We start from the raw sequence: 17,841 nt of genomic DNA, 5'->3' as shown, positions 1-17,841 counted from the left end.
GGCGAATATAGGCACAGGTGTGGGGGTGGGGCATTGGAGGTGGGAATGTTACACTGGTGAAGGGGGTATCCTGTTTATGACTGAAACCCAACTACAAACATGCTTGTAATCATGCTTAAATCATGCTTAAATTTTTTTTATTTAAACACCTTGATTACATACATGATTGTGTTTGGGTTTCAGTCATGTAAAGAACGCCACCAATCACCAGTGCAACATTCCCACCACCAATGTCCCAAGTCTCCCTCCTCCCCACCTAACCCCTGCCTGTACTCTAAACAGGCTCTCCATTTCCCTCATATATTCTCATTATTAGGAAAGTTCAGAATGTAGTTATTTCTCTAACTAAACTCATCACTCTTTGTGGTGAGCTTCCTGAGGTGAGCTGGAACTTCCAGCTCTTTTCTCTTTAGTGTCTGAAAATTATTATTGCAAGAATGTCTTTCATTTTTCTTAAAACCCATAGATGAGTGAGACCATTCTGCGTTTTTCTCTCTCTCTCTGACTTATTTCACTCAGCATAATAGATTCCGTGTACATCCATGTATAGGAAAATTTCATGACTTCATCTCTCCTGACAGCTGCATAATATTCCATTGTGTATATGTACCACAGTTTCTTTAGCCATTCATCTGTTGAAGGGCATCTTGGTTGTTTCCAGAGTCTTGCTATGGTAAATAGTGCTGCAATGAATATGGGTGTAAGGAAGGGGTTTTTGTACTGTATTTTTGTGTTCTTAGGGTATATTCCTAGGAGTGGTATAGCTGGATCATATGGGAGCTCGATTTCAAGTTTTTGGAGGAATCTCCATATTGCTTTCCATAAAGGTTGAACTAGACGGCATTCCCACCAGCAGTGGATAAGAGTTCCTTTCTCTGCACATCCCCGCCAACACTGTTTATTCTCATTCTTTGTGATGTGTGCCATTCTCTGTGGTGTGAGGTGGTATCTCATCGTTGTTTTGATTTGCATCTCCCTGATGATTAGTGATGTGGAGCACTTTTTCATGTGTCTTTTGGCCATTTGTATTTCTTTTTTGTCGAAGTGTCTGTTCATTTCTTCTCCCCATTTTTTGATGGGATTAGATGTTTTTTTCTTGTAAAGTTCTGTCAGTGCCTTGTATATTTTGGAGATTAGCCCCTTATCTGATGGGTATTGGGTGAATAGTTTCTCCCACTCAGTGGGTGGCTCTTGTATCCTGGGCACTATTTCCTTTGAGGTGCAGAAGCTTCTCAGCTTAATATATTCCCATCTGTTAATCTCTGCTTTCACTTGCTTGGAGAGTGCAGTTTCCTCCTTGAAGATGCCTGTAATGTCCTGGAGTGTCTTGCCTATGTGCTGTTCTATATATCTTATGGTTTTGGGGCTGATATCGAGGTCTTTAATCCATTTGGATTTTACCTTCGTACTTGATGATAGCTGGGGGTCTAAGTTCAATTTTTTGCAAGCAGCTATCCAATTGTGCCAACACCACTTGTTGAAGAGGCTTTCTTTGCTCCATTTAGGATTTCTTGCTCCTTTATCAAAAATTAGGTGATTGTATGTCTGGGGAACATTTTCTGAGTATTCAAGCCTATTCCACTGATCGGAGGGCCTGTCCTTATTCCAATACCATGCTGTTTTGATAACTATTGCTTTGTAGTACAGTTTAAAGTTGGGGAAAGTAATTCCTCCCATATTCTTTTTCCCAATGATTGCTTTGGGTGTTTATTGTTCCAAATGAATTTCAAAAGTGTCTGATCCACTTCTTTGAAGAATGTCATGGGTATCTTTAGAGGGATGGCATTAAATCTGTATAATGCCTTGGGGAGTATTGCCATTTTGATGATGTTAATCCTGCCAATCCACGAGCAGGGTATGCATTTCCATTTCCGCGTGTCCTCTCTTATTTTTTGGAGCAGAAATCATGCTTAAATATTTATAATAAAAATAAAAAATGGAAAAAATGGTTATTTGTATTATCTATCCAAGTTAAATATAAATAAACACTTCTGTGGTGTTAACCTGTATTCTATGTAAAAATTAGCGTATTTAAAGCATGATAAACTAGTCTAATAAACATACTCAAAAGTATCAAGAAACACTTGTCATTCAAGTCATATAATACTATATGAAAAAATTTCAAATTATTAAAAATATGTCCAAAATAGGTATATCATACCTCCAAATAGATAGTTATTACAAATAAAAAAGCCTCTCACAGCTATAATACAATTCAGGAAAATGGTCCAAAGAATGGCAAGAGAACTCCTAAAAGCAATTTAGGGAGCTCAAAAATAAAATTAGACATTCATGTTGAGTTGACATTTTAAATCAGAAAATTCTGCAATACTGGCAAAAAGAGAACGTTAAGAGTGCTATAGGAATCTCTCTGGTCAGAGATAATCTAGCAGGTTGGCCTTTGTTTTGCATATGGCCAATCAGGGTTCATTCCCTGGCCTCCCATGTGATCCACTGATCAGTATCAGGAGTCATTGCTGAGTGAGGAGCCATGAATACTCTATGAGCATTGCTGGTATAGTCCAAAAACATAACAAAAAATAAGAGAATTCTCTGAGTTCTATATTTTATGGAAATATATGATCTAAATATTAAAAATTAAAATATTTTAAGTAAAAAATTTTCTATCACACAAAATTCCTTCAGATTTGAGAGAGAATTTAAGGAATTTAGTGGAAAAGTTGAAGAAATTTTTCAATATTATCCTGACCTAACATATTTATCTAGAAACAGGTCTATCATATATTAAAGAGGAATTCTCTCTGAATACTTGACATAGAAATAATTAGATAGAAACAGAAAAGAAAGATAAAATAGCAGTAGCAAACATTCCAATATCAATAATCACTCTAAATGCTAATGAACTCACAAATCAAAAGACACAGAATGTCTGGATTGATTAAAAAACAAAACCTAATTACATGCTGCTTATAAGACATTCATATAAGTTAAGAATACAAACATAGAATTTCACAAAGGGATAGAAAAGGATGGTCCAAACCAATGAGTAAATTAAAATGCAGAAAAACCAGACAAATGTAGGGAATAAGAAGCTAAGATATGCATTACAAATAGTATCACATATATAAGGAAAATATTAACATGCTCCACCAGCTTCACTGAAAGCAACACAATAGTAGTTGTACATTAACACCACATTCGCAGCAGTGGTTGAGTGAAGCTGTCTATAATCTCTCTCTCTTATTCTCTCTCTCTCTCTCACCACACACACACACACACACACACACACACACACACACACACACACACACACGAATATAAGAGACAAGTTACATGAAAGACTAAATAGATATGTATGGGCTTTTCTGTCCCCAAATCTCAGAGCACACATTTTTTAAGTGCCCTAGACATCCAAAGATATTATTGGGGCACACAAGAAGTCAATCATCTTATCAAGATTACTGAAAGGATGGAGGGCCGGTAAGGTGGCGCTAGAGGTAAGGTGTCTGCCTTGCAAGCGCTAGCCAAGGAAAGGATCAGGTTTGATCCCCCTCGTCCCATATGGTCCCCCCAAGCCAGGGGCAATTTCTGAGCGCTTAGCCAGGATTAACCCCTGAGCATCAAACGCGTGTGGCCTGAAAAAACAAACAAAAAAAAGAAAGGATGGAGAAGGAAAGAATTCAAGAGAGGAGGAAGAGATAAACAGGAAGCAAAGGGAATCAGGGTGAATGGGATCCTAGTACATTGGTGGTGTAAAGAGTTATAATGCTAATTGTCCACATCACAGTGTCAACACCACTAAAAAACTATAAATCAAAGCTTACAGAACTAAGATTAACAATATGCCTGCCAAAGTGTTATGCTGGGAGTGTGGGTGGTGGGAGAGAACTCACAGATTCTGGTTTAAAAAAAAATGAAACTGATGGTGGGCTTGGTGCAGGGAACATCATATGCCTAATTTTTAACTAACAATAATTTTAAATCATGGTGGTTAAATAACTTTTTTAATCAAGTATATTTAAACTGGAAATTGAAATAAGAACTTAGGGAAAAAGTAGATGTGAAACAATATACAACCATACTACTAAACTATTAATCATATGAAGAGGTGCTAGAACAAAGCTAACATACCTAGAGACAACTGTAAATGATGATATAATTTATGAAAACTATGGAATGCAACAAAAGTGATGCAAAGAGGGATGTTGACAGTACCAGAGGCCCACCTCATGTAAAATAATAATTAAAAATAGGGGCCGGCGAGGTGGCGCTAGAGGTAAGGTGTCTGCTTTGCAAGTGCTAGCCAAGGTTCAGGACCGTGGTTCAATCCCCCCCGGCGTCCCATATGGTCCCCCCAAGCCAGGGGCAATTTCTGAGCGCTTAGCCGGGAGTAACCCCTGAGCATCAAACGGGTGTGGCCCAAAAAACAAAAACAAAAACAAACAAACAAAAAACAGACCTTCTGGCCTTCTGGCTCAGGAAGGATCTCTTTCCTTCCTGGGAGCCGAGCTGCGAGGTCCTGTCAGCATGGCGTTTGGCAGCCCTCCGCCATGTCAAAGGCTGCTTTAACCAGGCCTAGGAAGGAGTGCGGGACATGGGTCACAATAGGTTATGGCATTAGAACTTATCAGGGAAGTTTCCTTATTAATCTTGTCCATTGTGAAACTGCGCAGGGGCAGTTATAAAAAATTATAAAAAATATATGGATATCATTGTGTTTCATCTTCTTGTCATTATCTGATCGCTGTCCAGGCACTTATTTTATTACTTTGCTCCCTCACTCCCATCTCTTGTTACCCCACATTTAACCAATTTCTGTACTAATATTTTTTTTTTTGGCCAAGGTAGATTACATATCTTTCACAATAATTTTTGTGTGGAGTCTGAAGCTTCAACAGGCAATGCGTCACGGCAAGGTTCCATGCTGTCGGCTTTTTGACCAAGATAAGTTGAAGATGCAGCCGCAGCCCCCCACAGCCTTCTCTCTCCTTCCTCCCTGTCCCCAGGGTTATTCCTGAACACCTGCTCAGGGTCCCAGCAATTGGTTTCCAGTGAGGTGCAATTTAAAAGAGACCCCAGGCTTCCTCATTCCTGCAAGGGGCTGGGAGGGGTCTGCTGAACTTTCAACTTCCAGCAATTAGGAAGCAAAAGCCTCTCGTGGAGTTGGAAGCTTCAGCAGGCAACAAGAGGAGGACATGGCTCCATGCTCTCTTCACTTGTCCAATCACAGACCAAAGTGGTATCTCGGAAACACCCCCCTCCCTCTGGACTATTTCTAAAACATAAAAGGGTCACATGTATCTCCTTTGTATATCTCAGATGTATTCCCTTAACATCTATAACTCTTGTCGAATAACCTCATATAGGGACAATTTTGCCCACTGTATTTGTTATTTGATTGTTTGATTTTCCCTTTTTGAGATCTGTTTTATAAGCAATACTGGTAGAAGAGTATCACTGTATAGATTTCAGGTTTGTACCAAGTTATGGGGAATTTTGGACTTCATTCGTCGGCCCCCAGATGCACCAACAATATCTTGTGGCATTGTTTCTATTTTGCATAGGCACATTAAAATGGGAAAACAATACATATGCAAACAGGTTCTTATCTAATAGAGATGGGAACACAAATTTGGTAATGTAATTAGGCCTTTTACTCTGGACATTGGCATAATGATTTGGCTCAGGCCTCAGAAGAATGGGCATCGCCCACACACACCTGAACAATGGATACCATTTATGGAAACAACCACAATTGTCTACAACACTACCAGGATCCAAGCCTCTACCAGGGAAGACCTACCACTGCTTTGGCATTGACTTACTCCAAAGAGTGCTCCCAACACCCAGACGACTCAGCAACAGTCTGCATGCAGGGCAGATCGCTCTGCATTTAATGGTATGCTGAACCTAGAGGATGCTCCACATCAACCTGACATTGATGAAAGAAATGCACAGAATCCAGAGTCTTTAAATATAAGAATCTGATACCAACAATAGCTAAAGTGTAAAAAAGTTTCACTGGGACCTTAAGAATGATTGGAGTTGGACGAACTGGTATGCCTGGAACTCAGAGTCTGTCTTATGCCAATAAACTTCTAGGGTGAGGTCTTTTTGTTATCAGGTCAAGGAGTTTTTCTCCATTTTCCCATTTTTCTGGACCTATACAAACAATGGAGATTCCCACTATCACACCTTTAATATATTTTTTTACTTTATTCTTTAAGGAAAAAAAATGCAACTTCTGAACTTAGAAACAAATAACTGTAGTAGAATGCCTATCTCAAATACAGGCAGGGGATGTGAAGGGGGAGGGGGTAATGTTACACTGGTGAAGGGAGGTGTTCTGGTTATGACTATAACCCAAATATAATCATGTTATATGATGTAAGTAAAATGTTACTTAAATAAAAATACATTAAAAATAACATAAAAATACAATAAAATGGTTAAATATAACCTCTTACATCTAAAGGATCTATAACAGAAAAACATCAGAAGGAGGAAGATATTAATAAAAATTAAAAAAAATAAAAATTAAAAAATTAAAAATTAAAACACTAAGAGAAATGGAGATAATTTTAAAGACAACTTAAAAGGCCTATTAACATAAAAAACTGGTTTATTAAGATTTAAAAATGGGAAAAATAGACTTAAGGAAGAAACAAAACTTAACGTTAGAAAAAAATGAAAACTGATACAAGAAACACAAAAAATTTAAAAGAATTATTACAGAAAATTGTAACAACTTTATGATAATATAGTTTGTAATCAAGAAAAAATGAACAGGAGCTGGATTGATAGCACAATGTGTAGGGTATTTGCCTTGCACTTGGTCCACAGGTTCAACTCCCAGGATTCTATGTAGTCCCCTGAGCCTGCCAGGGGTGATATCTGAGCAGAGTCAGGAGTAACCCCTGAGCAATGTTGAATGTTGCCCAGATATAAAAAATAAGAAGAGGAAGAAAAAGAAAGAAAAGGAAGGAAAGAAGGAAGGATGGAAGGATGGAGGAAGGGAGGAAGGAAGAGAGAAAGGAAAGAAAGAAAGAAAGAAAGAAAGAAAGAAAGAAAGAAAGAAAGAAAGAAAGAAAGAAAGAAAGAAAGAAAGAAAGAAAGAAAGAAAAGAAAGAAAGAAAGAAAGAAAGAAAGAAAGAAAGAGAAAGAAAGAGAGAAAGAAAAAGAAAGAAAGAAAGAAAGAGAGAAAGAAAGAAAGAAAGAAAGAAAGAGAGAGAGAAAGAAAGAAAGAAAGAAAGAGAGAAAGAAAAAGAAAGAAAGAAAGAAAGAAAGAAAGAAAGAAAGAGAGAGAGAAAGAAAGAAAGAAAGAAAGAAAGAAAGAGAGAGAGAGAAAGAAAGAAAGAAAGAAAGAAAGAAAGAAAGAAAGAAAGAAAGAAAGAAAGAAAGAAAGAAAGAAGAAAGGAAGGGAGAAAGGAAGGGAGAAAGGAAGGAAGGAAGGAAGGGAGAAAGTAAAGGAAGGAAAGGAAAGGAAGGGAAGGAAAGTGAAGGAAAGGAAGGAAGGGAAGGAAGGGGAGGAAGGGAAGGAAAGGGAAGGAAGGGAAGAAAAGGAAGGAAGGAAGGAAGGAAAGGGAAGGAAGGGAAGAAAAGGAAGGAAGGGAAGGAAGGGAGGGAAGGGAGGGAAAGACGACAAGGAAGGGAGGGAAGGGAGGGAAGAGAGGGAAGGAAGAAAGGGAGAGAGGAAGGAAAGAAAGGGAGGAAGGAAAGAAAGGGAAGAAGGAAAAGTGAAAGGAAGGAAAGAAAAAGAATGAACAAAAAAGAAAAAAGAAGAAATGAACATTGAATAAATGGATTCCATATCTCTTAATTATCAAAAAGTGTCCATGTTTGTCCTTTATCATCTTTTAAGTCCAAAGCCTTTGTGATCTGGTATAAATAAGGCCACTCAGCCTTTTTAAGGGACTTCTTTCCTTGAATGATAGTTCTGCAACATTTGACTTCGAATATGTTAGTTTATTTAAATGTGTTTCTTGGAGGCAGCAAAACGTTAGATTCAACATAAGGATTCATTTTGCCACTCTGTCCCATACTATTGCATTTATTCCAGATTCCTTGATAAAGATTACTGTCATGGTATTTATTATCATCTTTTTGTAACAGTTTGGTGTGTTTGTTGTATCTGCCTTGCCTTAAATGAAACCTTTTGGTTCTTCTTATAAAGTTTGTTTTGAGTCAGTAAAGTTCCTCAACTGTTGTCTATCTGTGAAGCTTTGTATATTTACTTTAAACCTGAGTGTAAGTCTGGTTGGGTGAAGTACTCTTGGTGTAGCATTCATTATTATTGATTTTTTTGTCAATATATTCCACTACTGTCCTCGGACATTTAGAAATTTTTAAATAATTTTTATTATGAGCAACGTGAATTACAAATCTTTCACAGTAATATTTGCAATACATGTGGTATTGAATTGGGGGTATTCCCACCTCCAGTGTTGTTCTCCCTCCACCCAAGTCCCTAGCATTCCTCTATACTGCCATCCAGACTGCTAGGGTAACTGGCCCCTCTCTGTATAGTTTGTTGAAGATTGGCTATAGATTCTGTTGTTGTTGACTTTGGGTTTGTTGTTTAAGTCTGACCCTTTTTTATTTCTTCTCAATGTTCATATGACTGTTTAGTTCTGGTACCAATTATTTTCCCCTCAATTTATGAGGCAGAACAAGATGATTCAAGTTATGTGCTTCTGTTTGAAAATAAAAAGAAGAAAAAAGAAAACAACATCAAACAAATAAAAATTACTAGGGGGAGTCCTTCTAGAGGTTATAAATATCAATTTAAAAAGAAGAAAGGGAAAAAAGAATAACAACAAAAAATACAAAAACCAAAATCTTACAACAAAAACAAAATAAACAAAACCTAAATTTTTATACAAAACCTAAACTCTTTACTTAGGGGCTTTACTAAACATAGTGATCAATCAACATGGTACTGGAACAAAGACAGAGTCTCAGACCAGTGGGTTAGAATAAAATTTCCAGGGATATACTCACAAATATATGGTCAACGAATATTTGACAAAAAAGATGGAACAAGGACAGTCTCTTCAATAAATGGTGTTGGAGCAATTGGATAACCATTTGTAAGAAAATAAAGATTGATCCATACCTCACACCTTACACAAACAACTCAAAATGGATTAAGACCTTGAAATCAGACCAAATCTATAAAGTTCATTAAGGAAAAAATTGGCAGAACACTTCAAGACCTATATATCAAAAAAGTATTTGATGATATTATGCCAATGGCAAGAATTTTAGCATCAAACCAACATAAATGGTACTACATCGAACTAAAAAGTTCTTCATAGCAAAAGAAACCCAGGTATAAGTTAGAAGACAGTTACCAGAATGGGAAAAATATTTTGCACTCAACATATCAGATAAAGCATTAATATCTAGGATATACAAAGGTCTCAGAAAAGTGAGCTCCGAAAAAATTTAATAAAGCCATAGAGAAATGAGGAGAAGAAATGAATAGACACTTCTCCCAAGAAAATCAAAAGATAGACAATGAACACATCAAAACATGTCACCATCACTCATCGTTAGGGAAATCCAAATAAAAACAACAATGAGGTACCACCTTACACCAGTGAGGATGGCACACATCAAAAATAATGGGACAAATCTCTGTTGGCGGGGATGTGGTAAGAAAGGCACTCCCATCTACTGCTGGTGGGAATCTTTCTCGTCTAACCCCCATGGAAAACAGTATGGAGATTGTTCAGTAAACTCAGAATTGAGCTATCATATATCATATCATATAATATCACACTCCTGGGTATCTATCCCCAAGATGGAAGGACATTAATCCCAAATTATGTATGCACTCCACTATTTATCGCAGCACTCAACATAATAGCCAAGATTTGGAACCAACCTCGATGCCCAACTACAGATGAGTGGATCATGAAGATGTATCTATAGTCAATGAAATACTACATAGCAGTTAGAAACGATACAATATGAATTTTGCAGCATCCTGGATGGATCTAGAAAATATTATGTTGAATGAAGTAAGCCAGAAGAAGAAAGATAATACAGAATAATAGACTTATATTAGGGATCTAGAATATATACCATATACACATATAATACTCCATGAACCAATACAATGGTCTAATAGGGTAGAAACACCAAACACTGTAATTGTCAGCATTTAACAAAGAGATGTGTTCAAATCAAGTGGAACAGGGGCAACAGAAAGCCTCAAATATCCATAATACTATAAAGAACCCAACAACAATGAAAATAGAGGCTTAGAGTGAATAGGCATGCAATGATCATCTAACTACAAAGGTCTATAATAATGCCTTAAGGTATTTATCCAAAGAACCAGGTGATGAATAGTATGGAAAGCCAGAGACTAGTTGCAGTGAATACTAACAATATGTTTTAATGCCCTAATTTATTAAGTATAAAATAACCTTTTAGCTTCTTTGTACACAGTGGTTCTTGGAAATAAAGTGTGGACACCCTAATCTTACACCTCAGTGCTCAAGTCATATTAGATACCATATACAGATAAAGTGACCATTATGATAATGTCTTGATAAAATAATATACCCATTTCTTTTTGTTTATGTCTTCTATTAGGATCTAAAGCATATAATCATTCAGACCACTGAAACAGTCAATGGCACACCACAGACTTATGTTACAGGTCCTACTCATCAAATACGTTTTTGAAAATTACCATTTCCTTTATCTCTTCTCTTTTTTCCTACTTCTTTCCTTCTTCCATTTCTTCTTATTCTTCAACTTAATTTAGGTTAAATAAAACCCACGATGTTAGTTTCTCTCTAGGAAAGGAATCACCATAACTAAGATGCAGTGGATAATAATACTACATAGGGTGGCCACCTCTTATAGTCCTCAATATAGTACACTAGACTCAAAAGCTATGCATGTCCTAAAATGCTCCAGCCACTATCTAATCCTAACCCATTATTTAGCAAGGTCCACTCTCGTCTATGATGAAGTGCCTAAAAATTGAAAAACCTTCCAACTCCATCTCAATGGCCAAATTTTTTAACTTATTTCTACTGTATTCATTTATTTTTCTCTTCTCTCTTATCTTTTGTTCTCCTTTTCTCTCTCTCCTAATCTATATCTAAGCTAATTATTTACCTTTACTTAATTCAATTATGTCTTAAGAGCTCAGACCCATCCTGTGAGGTCAGGCCTCTAACAACAATTTAAGAATGGGTCACTAATGTCTGTATTTTTGTGGACCTAGGTTATAGACAGTGAAATACCCTCTGAATGCCAAACCCAAATTGTAAACAATCCATGCCTAAAGTGTATACAGCCCTTTCTTTTTTTTTTTTAACCAGGTTGATGTGGTTTTCTTTTTTTTTTAAATTTATTTAAACACCTTAATTACATACATGATTGTGTTTGGGTTTCAGTCATGTAAAGAACACCACCCATCACCAGTGCAACATTCCCATCACCAATGTCCCAAGTCTCCCTTCGCCCCACCCGACCCCCGCCTGTACTCTAGACAGGCTCTCCATTTTCCTCATACATTCTCATTATTAGGACAGTTCAAAATGTAGTTATTTCCCTAACTAAACTCATCACTCTTTCTGGTGAGCTTCCTGAGGTGAGCTGGAACTTCCAGCTCTTTTCTCTTTTGTGTCTGAAAATTATTATTACAAGGGTGTCTTTCATTTTTCTTAAAACCCATAGATGAGTGAGACCATTCTGCGTTTTTCTCTCTCTCTCTGACTTATTTCACTCAGCATAATAGATTCCGTGTACATCCATGTATAGGAAAATTTCATGACTTCATCTCTCCTGACAGCTGCATAATATTCCATTGTGTATATGTACCACAGTTTCTTTAGCCATTCGTCTGTTGAAGGGCATCTTGGTTGTTTCCAGAGTCTTGCTATGGTAAATAGTGCTGCAATGAATATAGGTGTAAGGAAGGGGTTTTTGTATTGTATTTTTGTGTTCCTAGGGTATATTCCTAGGAGTGGTATAGCTGGATCGTATGGGAGCTCGATTTCCAGTTTTTGGAGGAATCTCCATATCGCTTTCCATAAAGGTTGAACTAGACGGCATTCCCACCAGCAGTGGATAAGAGTTCCTTTCTCTGCACATCCCCGCCAACACTGTTTATTCTCATTCTTTGTGATGTGTGTCATTCTCTGGGGTATGAGGTGGTATCTCATCATTGTTTTGATTTGCATCTCCCTGATGATTAGTGATGTGGAACATTTTTTCATGTGTCTTTTGGCCATGTGTATTTCTTCTTTGTCAAAGTGTCTGTTCATTTCTTCTCCCCATTTTCTATATACTATTCCTCCTCCCCTCCTTCAGAAATCTTTCTATCCTTTTATCCCCTGATACTGATCAGATATCCATCTTTATTTAACACTCTTTACCCTCAGCTCTTAACTCATTAGGTTCCAAGACCAACCTCCTGCCCCAATAAGCCATCACCCAGGCCCCAAATTGAAAGAACATTATTTAGGATTTTTTAATTATTTTTTTAAAAATCTACTCTAAACCTTAAGGATACACCTTTGTACATAATTACCTTTGGTTCTTGCTGCTTTCAGCATTCTATCCCTATTTGTGGTATTTATCATTTAGAATAGCATGTGCTTTGTGTGTGTGTGTGTGTGTGTGTTTTTAAAATCTCTTTTAGCCAGTACTCTTTTAGCATGTAGTATTTTGTTGCATGCACTCTTTAGCTCTGGGAGTTTTTCAGCAATATTGTCCTTGACTGTTTATTTTTCTTGGATTTTTTCCCTTGGTTTCTAGGAATCCAATGATTCTTATGTTGTTTCTATTGTGCTTAGAGGATTTTTCCATCATCTGATTATTTGTTTTTAAGGCTCTTTTAGAGCCGCTTTTTTTGTTTGGAGTTGTTATGATCTCATCCTTCAACTCACTGATTCTGTGTTCAGCCACATAACTCTGTTGGTGAGGCTTTCCAGCAAGGTAAAAGAACAAAATCAAAAACAAAATAAAAATCAACTAACTGTGCTGGATTTACCAGCACAGTAAATACTCAATGATTTCAGAAGCATTATTGTGAAATGTAACACTCACTAAAATTGACTTTTATTGATATAAATTTTGATAAATCCACTTACCTTTTGTTTTGTATACTAACACTATAAATTAAATTTGATATACTTTCTAGGTAGTAACTCTGGGCTGGTGAGCAGGAAATTGTGATATTGAGGAGAAAAAGTCACAGTAGTTTTGAGATTGGTATTGAAACATTTAGTGCCTGAAACAACTATAGTTCAACTTGGAAAAAGTATGCTATAACAATATTACAAAACAATAAAACATTTTTAAAAATGACAGAGGTTGAAGCAAGAGTAAAAAGGGAAGCGCACTTGCCTTGCATATATAAGACTTGGATCTGATCTTCAGTATGCATATGACACTCCAAAACCTTCCAGTAGTGATACCTGAACAGAGGGTATAATCTAGCACCCGCTATTGATTTTAATGTAATAATGCTTTTTAAAGCAACTATTCTTTTACATGTAAAGCTGTTAAGTTACTATAGACAAAAGTATTAAGATTAAACCAATTTGGAGTAACTTTAACCATATATATTTAGAATAAATAGCATTAAATATTATACCTTGTTTTAATTTAAAAATTGGTGATACATATACCATATAACTACGAGATTATTTTTCATTATGTTAATTGTAATAGTATTTTACAACAGCAATAATCAAAACAAACATTTAGATTATTTTTCAGTTGATGGGGATAATGGACGTGAACATGTGTAAATATACATATATAGATATATATGTGTGTATCCATATTCATATATTTCATTTGAATGTTACACAGAGAACTCATGCCTTACCCCTAGCTCTTTTTTCAGAGCTTACACCTGTCTCAATGCTCAGGAATCCACTCCTGGAAATCTTAAAGAACCATCTGTGGCTACTGGGATAAAATAAATACAAGAAAATTACTTTCATACCTATAGTATCTATTCTTTAACAGCTTTTTTTACTGGAGCAAAACATATTTTATTGAAAAAAATTTACTTAGATATGATAGAGAAAATGAAGATTATGTGTTTAAGAAAGAACATAGACTTAAAAGAATAATCCAACAGTAAGTATTTTAATAAAAATTATTTGAATTTAATGTTTTTGAAATGTATAATTTGATCATATTGATAGGCATCTATCAAGATTATCTTGAATACTGTTAATACTAATGGGAGACACTGTTCTCTGATTCTGTTTACTATGTATATAATGGTTTAGTGCATAAATTTAACTTAATTTTAAATTCCTAACACATTATGGCAAAAGATAAAATAACAAAAAGGCTCTAATAGTATCAGATAAACGCACTCATCTAGTAATAGTAGATTATCTGAAAATAGAAGTGATTTTATTTCTTGGTCACCAACTTTATAGTATTAATATATGTTGAAATTATTCTTATGATCCATGACCACAATTCATATATTTAATTTGTTCAAAGTATTTAGTGGTTGCTCTTATTTATTTATTTATTTATTTATTTATTTATTTATTTATTTATTTACTTTTGGCCCACACCCAACAGTGCTCAGGGATCACTACTGGCTCTGCACTGAGAAATCTCTTCTGACATGCCCAGGGGAACATATGGGATGCTGGGGATTGAAGCAAATTGGGCCATATGTGAGACAAACACCCTTCCTGTTGTGCTATTTTCTGGCCCCTGTTTTTAAAATTTACATAATGACAAAATTTTAAGATAATCAGTGGAAAGTAGCATATCAACTATGTTTTTAATTAAATGAAGCATATAAATTCGAATGTACATTCTCACCCTGTAAAATTTTTTTAAACACAATATAATGAGTCTCATAAGATTGGTCAATAAAATTTTTTCTCAAAGGCCTCTGTGCATCTAAAACTTTTGAGAAATGAACCACACTTTGCCAGGTATTAGGTTAGTAAGATTTTATAGTAGAATTAGTAGATTATTTCTTGCACCACAAGTCTAGGATCAGACCACCTGTTTTTTTGGCATGATTAACTTTTATTATATCACATGCTAGATTCATCAAAGGGGAGGAAGATACGCCTTGTTCTAAGAATAGAAGACTAATTCTATTTTAATCATGTAAACATTTTAAAATCAGAACTTACCATTTTTATAAATAATTTCTTTATCTAAGCACCTGTCATTACAAAAATGTTCATAGCTATGTTTTAATATATATGCATATATTCAGTATATATGTATTATTCAGTATATATACATATATATATATACTAAATATATACTACATATGTATTGTTGAATCATATGGTGAGCTCAAGTTCCAGTTTTCTGAGGTATGTCCATATTGTTTTCCAGAAATTCTGGACTAAATGGCATTTGCACCAGGAGTGAATGAAAGTTCCTTTCTTTCCACATCCGTGACAGCACTGATTGTTCTTTGTGATGTGTGCCAGTCTCTATGGCATGAAATGATACCTCATTGTTGTTTTTATTTCCATCTCCCTGATAATGAGATTTGGAGCATTTTTTCAATTGCCTTTTGTCCATCTGCAGTCCTTCTTTGAGGAAACATCTGTTTATTTCTTCTCCCCATTTTTTGATGGGGTTAGATGCTTTATTCTTGTTGAGTTTTGTTGGTACCCTGTATATCTTAGATATTAGCCTCTATTTAGATGAGTATTGAGTGAATAGTTTCTCCCATTCCTTGGGAAGCCTTTGTGTCCTAGTCATTATTTCCTTTGAAGTGCAGACAGAAGTTTCTCAGTTTAATGTAATTCCATTTTAAAATTAGATCTTATCTGTGACACATTATTTAGTCATCAATTTACTAAAATATAGAAGAAAAGGTGCATGTTTTTCCATACAGCTATGCTTTTTAAGAAAATAAAAATGTGATGGGTTAACATATTTTTAGAATTGCAAACTTGTTATCTATGTTTTCATTATTTTCGTTTGCACGCATATTGTCATTAAATATTAGGCACTGTGCTTATTCTGGTTAAATAAACCATTTTCATAGCACTTACAATGATCTGACAAAAATTTCATGTTAGCCCAAGTACAATCTAGTACTTTAAGATCTGATAAACTCCTATATTTTGACATTTCTATATGACTAATAGACAATAGATGATATATATTTTTCTCTATTTTTTGTTTTATTGGTTTTTATTTTATTTTTTTCAGGAGTATATTCTTCCAAAATTAGTTATGTTTTTAGATAATTCTTTTCATTGCAGTTCTCTCTTATTAGTAATCATTTTAGTTCTCCTCAAGGTTGGTGGAAGAATTTGCTTTAAAGTCTTAAATAACACTTTTCTCCAACTAAGCTATAAGGACAGAATTTGATTTCACTAGGTAATTACATTAAGCTACCTTCCTTTTTACTAAGACAGTTTAGGCCTGATATTTGTGTTTTGAATTATAAATTGGTATTTAAAGGAGAGCTATTAACTTTCAAAGTACAGAAAATTCATGGATAATAGGCTGCCACAAATATTATAACATTACATTTGTCAGATCTTCGAATTAACTTCATACATCCTAATGTTTTATATGTTCATTGTTGTTAATAAAAATACAGATACAAAAGGACAGAAAGGTAATATAATGGAAGATATTTTAATATTGATATACATTATGTGTAGTGGTCCAATTTGCTTGAGTTTTTCATGGAGACTATATTCCTAGTTGTAGCAAATTTTATGCAATTTTAACTATAAATTTGAATTTTAAAATTTATTTTAAAACACATGTACACATAAACACATATACATGTACATATGCATATTCACAAATGTGTGTAGATGTGTGCTCTTACAATTTGTAAACTTATTTTTTCATAAGACATTTTTCTTCATTAGCCATTCATCAAAGGCTGTTTATTTATTCTAGATAAATAAATGTAAAAAATGGCAATAAAATACATTATTTTCTTTGTTTGAATAATTCAGAACCTTCTATTGGAGGGCATTTCAAGTACTACAAGTAACCAAACAATATATCTAATCTGTGGTTTTCAAAGGGACATTATGCATTTTCTAATTTACTATCCAATAATATACAGTTTCTATAGCAACTGTGCAAGAAAATATACCACTTATATTATAGCTGTTATAGCACTCATAAAAAAGAGTAATGCGCCATAGATTCATGGTATTTTCTCAATTTCTGTAATACATTTCTTAAATTAGGTAGTAACCTACATTTTAGTGAATTGCATACCATGTTATAAACACGAATAGAACTTCATGTAGTCTTTTCTACAGAATTGTTATAGTTATATCATCTATACATAAGTCTATATACAGATGTATTTTCAAAGGTGTTAACTAAATAATGTGTGCATACTTTACAGTATATCCATTATTAAATAAGTATCTGCTACTCTTTTTTTTTTGTTTTTTTTTTTCGGGCCACACCCATTTGAAGCTCAGGGGTTACTCCTGGCTAAGTGCTCAGAAATTGCCCCTGGCTTGGGGGGACCATATGGGACGCCAGGGGATCGAACCGCGGTCCTTCCTTGGCTAGCGCTTGCAAGGCAGACACCTTACCTCTAGCACCACCTCACTGGCCCCCTGCTACTCTTTTTAATGCAACACATTTTTATCTAGAGCGTAATATTATTAACTTCATTAGTAGTTTGATTTAAAAATGTTTAGGTTTCTAAGGTCATTGAAATATAGATTTCTTACATAAACCTTTATACAACTCATACAAAGCTCCCTCAATGAGTAATACTTGTCACCATTATAAAAATATAACCAAAGATAAATTTGCATTGTTGTACTCTAATGATATAAAGTCTTCAATTTATAATACAACTCATTCTTATCTCTATATATTAGATGGGTTTTGACAGGTGATATA

This window comes from Suncus etruscus, chromosome 2 (assembly GCF_024139225.1).
Source record: "Suncus etruscus isolate mSunEtr1 chromosome 2, mSunEtr1.pri.cur, whole genome shotgun sequence".
NCBI classification, from domain to species: domain Eukaryota; kingdom Metazoa; phylum Chordata; class Mammalia; order Eulipotyphla; family Soricidae; genus Suncus; species Suncus etruscus.
This window is presented reverse-complemented; position numbering follows the sequence as displayed.